Source organism: Galeopterus variegatus, unplaced genomic scaffold (genome assembly GCF_000696425.1).
Source record: "Galeopterus variegatus unplaced genomic scaffold, G_variegatus-3.0.2 Scaffold4476, whole genome shotgun sequence".
In the NCBI taxonomy this organism is placed as follows: domain Eukaryota; kingdom Metazoa; phylum Chordata; class Mammalia; order Dermoptera; family Cynocephalidae; genus Galeopterus; species Galeopterus variegatus.
Genome location: NW_007730587.1, coordinates 1 through 6,089, shown reverse-complemented (window position 1 = coordinate 6,089; position 6,089 = coordinate 1).

The window sequence follows — 6,089 nt, the reverse complement described above, 5'->3', positions numbered from 1 at the left end:
AGCGCCGCCGCACTTCCCAAGCGGCGCACTTATCCAGTGCGCCACCGGGCCGGCCCCTAATCAAAAATTTTTTTGAGACAAAGGGAACAACAAGGCTCATGGAAGAGCACTACTTGATCCCATCGCTCCCCACCCTCAATTCCTGCTCCCCAAAGTCAACCTCTTTCAATTCTTTTAGCTGTTATCCTGGTATTAACCTTTGAATTTCTGAATAGCATACTTATTTTTTATTTTTATATTTTAGATATTATCACCTGACTTCCTACTATAGAATAGAAATTTCAGTTTTCTTTAAACTGTGTTCCCTGCCACCACCCCCTCCCTGCTGCTACTCACACTCTGATTTCTTTGTACTCTCAGTAGAATTATCACAGCTTTGGGGCAAATCAGTGTTTGGAATGAGGGTACTTCAGAAAGGTCATAAAGAAAGAGAATTAAAAGATAATGTGAATCTTTCCATGAACTTTTGAAGTACCCTTGTATCTACATTACTGTGATTATATAAATATTATTCACAATTGGGCTAATATGTACTTTAGCTACATTTCTTTTCTTGAAACTTTTTTCCCCCGAACTTAATAATTATTCCAATTTTTCTTTTCCCTTTTAAAATTTAATTTAATTTTTTAAAAATTTCATTTTTTTATTGCATATGTTTATGGAATACAGTTTGTTGTTTCAATATATGGATGTATTGTATATTGACCTAATCAGAATAGTTAGCATACCTATCGCATAAACATTTATCATTTCTTTGTGGTTATAACATTCAGGATCCTCTTTTCTAGTTACCGAAATACACAATACAATATTATTACCTATTGTCACCCTAGGGTACCCTATGGAACTTATTCTTGCCGTCTGACTAAACTTTGTAGCATCTACCAAACTTTCCTTGGCCCCTCCACACACCTACCTTCCCCTGCCTCTGGTAACCACTATTCTACCCTCCTTTACCAGAACCTCTGCATTTATCTCTGATATTCTGTCAAAGTAGTACAGTAAAGGTCTTTATAAGAACTTTTACTTTTTAATTTTTTTTGCTGGCTGGTTGCAAAGGGATCCAAACTCTTGACCTTGGTGTTATCAGCACCATGCTCTAGTGAGTCAGCTAACTGGCCAGTTAGCTCTCTATTCTACTATTTCTCTCTTTTTAATTTTTCTTAATTGACCCATGATAATAGTATATATTTATGGAGTACAGTATGATATTTGGGTATATTCATACTGTGTGCAATGATCATACAGGGTGCTTAGTATATCCATTACCTCAAACATTTGTTACTTCTTTTTGTTGGAAACATTTAACCTCATCTTGACTAGTTATTCAAACATACATAGTACTCTGTTGTTAACTCTCCCTCTATTACTACAGAACACTAGATCCCATTCTTCCTATCTCTCTAGGATTTTGTATTCACTGACCACCCTCTCCCCATTCCCCTTTCTCCTTTCCCCCCACCAGTATCTAGTAATCACTATTCTACTCTTTACTTCTATGAGATCAACTCCTGTAGCTTCCACATATGAATAAGAATATGTATTTCTCTCTCTGTGCCTGGCTTATTTCACTTAACATAATTTTCTCCAAGTTCATACATGTTGCTGCAAATGGAAGAATTTCAGTCTTTTTTTTTTTTTATTGCTGAGTAGTATGCCATGGTATATATATATACCACATTTTCTTTATCCAATCATCTGCTGAAGGACATTTAGGTTGCTTCCAACTCTTGGCTATTGTGAATAGAGCCACAAAAAACATGGGAGTGCAGATGTTCCTTCGACATGATGATTTCCATTCCTTTGGATATATACCCAGTATATATATAATGGGATTGCTGGATTGTATGGTAGTTCTATCTGTAGTTGTTTGAGAAACCTCCATACTGTTTTCCATAGTGGTTGTGCTAATTTAGATTTCTACCAACAATGTATGAGTTCCTTTTTCCCCGCATACTTGCCAGTATTTGTTATCTTCTGTCTTTTTGATAATAGCCATTCTAACTTGGGTGAAATGATATCTTATTGTGGTTTTGATTTGCATTTCTCTGATGCTCAGTGATATTGGGCATTATTTCATAAGCCTGTTGGCCATTTGTATGTCTTCTTTCAAAAAATATCTATTCACTGGGGCTGGCCCGGTGGCGCACTGCTACAGTGCGCCGCTTGGGAGCACGGTGGCGCTCCCGCCGAGGGTTCGGATCCCACATACAGACTGGCTGCTCACTGGCTGAGCGAGGTGTGGGCGCAACACCGAGGGTTGCGATCCCGTTGCCGGTCCCGGTCCGGTACGGGCACGACACTGAGGGTTGCGATCCGTTGCCGGTCACGAAAAAAGACAAAAAAAAAAAAAAAATCTATTCAGTTCCTTTGCCCATTTTTTAAATGATTTTTTCTTTTTCTTTTTTTTTTTTTTACTATTGAGTTGTTTGAGTTCTTTCTATATTCTGGATATTAATCCCTTGTTGGATGCATAGTTTGCAAATATTTTTTCCCACTCTGCAGGTTGTCTTTTTGCTCTGTTGATTGTTTTCTTTGCTGAGCAGAAGGTTTTTAGTTTGATGCAATCCCATTTGTTTATTTTTGCTTCTGAAGTATTATTTATAAAGTCTTTGCTTAGACCTATATCCTACAGTGTTTCCCTTATGTTTTCTTCTAGAAGTTTTATAGTTTCAGACCTTACATTTAAGTCTTTAATCCATTTTGAATTGATTTTGTTATATGGTGAAGGATAGGAATCTAGTTTCATTCTTCTGCATATGGATCTCCAGTTTCCCCAGCACTATTTTTTGAAGAGACTGTCTTTTTCCCAATGTATGGTCTTGACTCCTTTGTCAAAAATCAGTTGACTATGGGTATGTGGGTTTATTTCTGAATTCTCTATTCTGTTCATTGGTTTATGTGTCTGTTTTTGTTTCAGTGCCACACTGTTTTGATTACTATCGCTTTGTAGTATATTTTGAAGTCAGGGAGTGTGATACCCCCTGCTTTGTCCTTTCTGCTCAGGATTGCTTTGGCTATTCAGGGTCTCTTGTTCCATATAAATTTCTGTATTTTTTTCTATTTCTATGAAGTATGCCATTAATAGTTTGATGGGGAATGCATCGAATATGTAGATCCCTTTGGGTAGTATGGTTACTATGATGGTATTGATTCTTCCAATCCATGAGCATGGGATATCTTTCAATTCTTTTGTGTCTTCTTTAATTTCTTTAACAGTGTTTTATAGTTTTCATTGTAGAAATCTCTCATCTCCCTGGTTAAGTATATTCCTAGGTATTTTATTTTATTTTTGTTGCTATTGTAAATGGGATAGCTTTTCTTGATTTCTTTCTCTGCTCATTCACTGTTGGTGTATAGAAATGCTACTGATTTTTTTTTCTTTTCTTTCTTTCTTTTTTTTCTAGAAATGCTACTGATTTTTGTATGTTGAATTTGTATACTGCAACTTTACGGAATTTATTTATCAGGTCTAGGAGTTTTTTGGTAGAGCATTTAGTTTTCTCTTTATATAAAATCATGTCATCTGAAAAAAGGGACAACTTTACTTCCTCCTTTCCAATTCGGATACTTTTTATTTCTTTCTCTTGTCTAATTGCTCTGGCTAAAACTTCCAGTACTACGTTAAATAGGAGTGGTGGGTGTACACATCCTTGTCTTGTTCCAGTTCTTAGGGAGAAAGCTTTCAGCTTTTCCCCATTCAGTGTGATGTTAGCTGTGGGTTTGTTTACATAGCCTTTATTATATTAAGATACTTTCCTTCTATACCCAATTTGTTGAGAGTCTTTATCATGAAGGGATGTTGAATTTTACCAAATGCTTTTTCTGTGTCTATTGAGATGATTGTATGTTTTTCTTTTTTTTCTGTTGATGTGATGTATTATGTTTATTGATTTGCATGTTTTGAACCATCCTTGCATCCCTGAGACAAATTCCACTTGATTATGGTATATAATATTTTTGATGTGCTGCTGGATTTGGTTTGCCAGTGTTTTACTGAGGATTTTTGCATCTGTGTTCATTAAGGGTATTGGTCTACAGTTTTCTTTTTTTGTTGTGTCCTTGTCTGGTCTTGGTATCAGGGTAATGCTGGCCTCACAGTATGAATTTGCCAATTTTTCTTATGCTTAGCTTTCTATGTAACTATTAACACTTCAGTCTGAAATGAAAGTGTTTGTGAATGTAACTAAATGTATATTCATGTCGAAGTAGGTGAATACGACTTCTCTCTACCACAGAATACATAAAATAATCTATCTGTTCCACTTTTTTTTGGAGACACCCTTCCTAGAGTCCTCTGTCTTCCTGCTCAGATCTAGACTGATGCTCTCTAAGATGCTGCATGGCTGTTGCCCTGGGGCTTCCTTGACTTGGGAATTTCTGTCACTTCTCTTCTTGGATCCCTTGTGTATTAGTTGTCTATTGCTTTGTAACAAATCACCTCAAAACTTAGCAGCTTAAAGTAACAAACATTGATTTTCTTACAGTTTCTGTGGGTCATAAATCTAGGAACAGCTTAGCTGGATGGCTCTGGTTTGGGTTTCTCATGAGGCTGAAATCATCTGAGGCTTAGCTGAGGCTGGAGAATATGCTTCTAAGCCCACTCACCTAGCTCTTGTCAGAAGAATTCAGTTCCTTGCTAAATGGACATGTCTATAGTGCTGCACAGATCATGGTAGCTGGCTTCCCTGAAAGTGAGTGACTTGGGAAGTATGGGAGAGAGCAACCATGGTGGAACCTAATCTCAGAAGGGCCAGACTGGTACTTCTGCTGTGTTTTACTAGTCATACTGGCCAATCCAGCCCAATACAGGAGGGGACTGTATAAGGGTGTGAACACCAGCAGGAGGGGCTCATGTGTGGCCATCCTGAAGACTGGCTACCACACCTTCTTTCTTGGATTCTCTGTTTTTGCTCCTTGGTTGACTTTTTCCTTTTAGTGGATTACATCTACTAGTAGCAACTTGAAAAAAGGTTGCCTGAGAAGTAACCCTTTTTTAGACTTTGCATTTGTACATATGTCTTTAATCTATCCTCATCCTTGAATAATGGTTTGGGTTTAGAATTCTAGGTGGATATAATTTTTTTTCCTGGACTTTTGAAGGCATTGCTTCAATTTTGAAGGCATTGCCTCATTATCATATAATTCCCAGAGGTGCTATTGTCAGGTCTGATGCCATTCTGAATCTCCATTGTCCTGTGTCATTGTTTTTGTATTCTTGTAGCTTTTAGGATCTTTTCTTTATCCCTTATATTCTGAAGTTTCAAATTTATGTGTGGCTTTTAAAATTTCTTTATATATTCATGTATTTTCCTGGGAATGAGATGGGCTCTTCCTATTTGAAAACTCAAGCTCTTCAATTCTGCAAACTTTTCATTTTTACTTACTTGATAATTTTCTCAGTTATCTCTTTCTGGGGTTGTATTCGTTGCACGTTTAACCTATATTGATTCCCTGATCTTCTAAGTATTATTTTTTTCTATTTCCTATCAATTTTTCTTTGATCTACTTTCTGAAAGACTTCTTCAATTTTATTGTTCAAAACTTTATCAACTTCTATTGATCTTTAAATTTCTGCTTTTATGTTTTTAATTCTCAAGAAGTCCTTCATTGTTTGATGAATGTTCATTTTTTTTAAAACACTTTGTCGTTCCATTCTGCTTTTTATTGTGTTGTCTATTTTTTTCCCATTGAATGTTGTTTGAGAATGTCTGGACTGTCTATTGGTTTGTAAGAGTCATGCATCTAAAACTATTGGAACTTTGTGTGCAGAGGCAGGGGCTTTTCAAGGGATGACCTTTAATTTTGGATAACTGGCTGGGGCTGTTTCATTGATGGATATCCCAATTCTCAGTAATTTTAGCTCTTTTTGGGGGGTTGGTTCAGTTTTCTCAGAGAAAAATTATACTCTTGCATAGTGTGTGTCTTTTGGGAGATGGGTAACAAACTAGGCTGTCGGTATTCTAGGAGCCTAGTAGGACAAGGGGGATGAGGGATCTCATCATACCTTATGCATTATTCTACCCACTTTTCCTATTTTAGTAGAGTGTTTCTCAGTTCTGCTAGCATCCTTGAGTCTGGAGATTGTC